This window comes from Gossypium hirsutum, chromosome A05, assembly GCF_007990345.1.
Source record: "Gossypium hirsutum isolate 1008001.06 chromosome A05, Gossypium_hirsutum_v2.1, whole genome shotgun sequence".
NCBI classification, from domain to species: Eukaryota; Viridiplantae; Streptophyta; class Magnoliopsida; order Malvales; family Malvaceae; genus Gossypium; species Gossypium hirsutum.
The window spans coordinates 104322579-104325659 of NC_053428.1; the positions used below are offsets into that span (position 1 = coordinate 104322579).

The 3081-nt window shown below is 34.9% G+C and overlaps 1 non-coding gene across 1 annotated transcript; it reads left to right on the forward strand.

Moving 5' to 3' along the window:
- Positions 1 to 107, forward strand: LOC121229780 (small nucleolar RNA R71). Its single transcript, XR_005927736.1, has one exon. It is a non-coding gene; the product is annotated as a small nucleolar RNA R71 (small nucleolar RNA).
- The last annotated feature ends 2974 nt before the right edge of the window (positions 108 to 3081 follow it).

Sequence of the window (3081 nt, forward strand, 5' to 3'; positions counted from 1 at the left end):
AACCCATGGTGAGGGCACCTTCTCAATAAATCCTTATACCTCTCCCATACATCATATAGAGTCTCTAAGTCAATCAACACGAAGCAAGAGATATCATTCCTCAGCTTAGCTATTTTAGCCGGTGAGAAATATTTCAATAAAAATTTCTCAGTCATTTGATCTCATGTAGTGATAGAACCTTGTAGTAGGGAGTTCAACCACTGTTTAGCTTTATTCCTCAATGAGAAAGGGAAAAATTGTAAACTAATGGCATCGTCAAAAACAACATTTATCTTGAAAATATCGCAGACTTCCAAGAAATTAGCCAAATAAGTATTTGGATCTTCGTCTTGCAAACCATCGAACTAACCAAACTGTTGGATCATCTGAATAGTGTTCAACTTCAGTTCGAAGTTATTCGTAGCAATAGTGGGTCTCACAATACTTGATTCAGCCCCAGTTAGAGTGAGCTTGGTATAATCATACATAGTACGATGAGCAGGATCCGGGTTTGCTGGATTCGTAGCAACCACAGGAGGTAACTAATTATTTTGATTCTAAATTCTATTTTTGACTTACTATTTGGATGCCAGGGGATTACACACTGAGTTTTCTTAAACTCACCCCGTTAATTAACTGTGCAAGTAATCCCCAGCATTAGGAGGATCGGTGCTGCGAGGGACTCGGAGGTGGCTACATAACTGCTATTGTTTCCGATTTTCTTTTAAGTTATCTACTTACAAGTACTTATATTTGATCTGGGTTGTAATAAGGATGCTTTTAACTTCTGGTTCTAAATTTGGAATTTTATATATTGTTTTATAATTGCTGGAGTAGAGCACGATTTTTCCAAAACAATAACTGTTTTTCAAAATATCACATTTCTGCAATTGTTTAAATAAAGCTTCCGTAGCAAATAAAGTTTTAAAGGTAATAATGTTTTACAAGAGAATGACTTTTAATAAACCAACGTAAACTGAGGTTTTCACAAGTTTTAAAATGGCCAGAAGTTTTAAGTTGTAAGTAGGGTTTTCAATGAGAACATGGTTTTTGAAAAACACTTCAATGTGACACGCCAGATTCGGGCCTAACTTCTAGGCTGGGTTTGGGGTGTTACATTAGATAAAAGCTATGTAGAAATTGAAATGTATAATGTTAAACGGTACATTGATAATTTTTAATTGTTTAATTTTTCGTAGCTAACGTAGTACCAGAAACATCGACAAAGAAAGGAAAAGAGAAGGTGGGCGAAGAGTAATTCAAGAATTACGGTTTGTATTTCTACAGACCGAACTTAATAGTTATTTATTGTATTTATTATTTAAATTGTATAGAAAATAAAGATAAGGTAAGTATCGTTATCTTACTGTACTGATTTGAAATGTGAATGTTTAAATTGAAAAATAACTGAAAAACCCTATTAACAGTGTCGGTCTAGTCTGATATAATTGGCATGCCATAGGATTGGAAATGTTCAGGGATATTCGAACTTGAATCGATAAAGCACCTCGTGTGTCGTACTGTTACTGTTATTGTTCTGGATTAATTTCGATCAGGTACTCTGTATCGTACTATTACTATTACTGTTTATTCCGGCTTCAGCTGATGAAGCACTATGTGCTATACTGGTGTGTGGGTTGGATCCATATATCCGTGCAGGTCCGAGTTATGTTAATAGGGGTAAATTATTGTACTAAAGACTGAATGATATTGACTGAATTGAAAATCTTACTAGTTTTAATTCTATTGATAAATGTTAATATGAAATGAAGAGAAATGATTGAAAATTCATGATATACTTATTTGTTAGAATTTATGAATTAAGTATAGATGTATCATTTAAGTATTAGTTTATAGAAATACCACTGAGTATATACTCAGCGTACGGTTTGTTTCCGTGCGCAGGTGTTGTAAGTGACTAACGTCTCAGCATCCAAGCCAACTCCCGAACTCAAATACTTAGTGATGTATCTTATTTTAAGAAATGGCATGTACCTAGGTTGTCAATGTGATCATTTTGGTATGTTAGTGAGAATGTTTCCATAAAATACTGATGATAGTATGGAACATGCATATTTTGAGTATTTGTATATATATATAAGTTTAATTAGCATAATATTATAAAGTTTTGTTGATATAAATGGTAGTAACAATTAATGTGTATTGGTTGGATGTTTAAATTAGCCATTTGAATGTGTTTTGAACTGGTTGAAAGATTGGATTTTAAATTGATTATTATACAATGTTTGAAGGGTTGGTAAACTTGAACTATAAGGTTCATTTTGAGTCCACAAGACCTGGCACACGGGCGTGGGATCAGACCGTGTGAGACACACAGCTTGCACATGGGCATGTTGTTAGGCTGTGTGTCCCCTGCACCTAAAATGTTGTAAAATTGAATGCTCAGGTATGGCCATATGAGTAGATACACAGGCGTGTATCTCGACCGTATAAAGTGCACGGCTATAGCACACGGGCATGCACTTGGCCGTGTAAAAACTGCACTATGTTCGTATTGAAAATAATTCCACATAGGCTAAGCACACGGACGTGTGACTTGGCCGTGTGAAACTAATTTTTTCATGAGCATTAAGTCAGAGGAGTATACGGGTAAAGGACATGGGTGTGTCCAAGTCGTGTGAGTCACACGGGGTGACAACAAGGGCTTGTCATGGAGACACATGGGCGTGTCCCCAATTCACACGGGCGTGTGGTACTGTTTCATAAGTGAAAATTTTTAGAATTTTAATAGAAATCATATGAGTTTTCGAATAAGTTCCTAAGTGATTTTAATCTCTATTTTGAGCCACAATAACCTATATATGAGACAATATGTTATTTATAATTTTTTTTAGAATTAGTATTTTTGTATTATTTTTATATTGAACTGATATGACTGGTAATATTGTAACACCCCTACCCGTATCCATTGCCGGAATAGGTACGAGGCATTACCGGAGTTTACTGAACATTTTCAGATAATTCTGAGTCATTTATTATTCATATTTTGAAAATAATCATAACGTCTCTTTATTGGGCCCTCGAAGCCCCAAACATACATTAAAAACCAACCGGAATTAAATCGGGATCATAAAAAAAAAA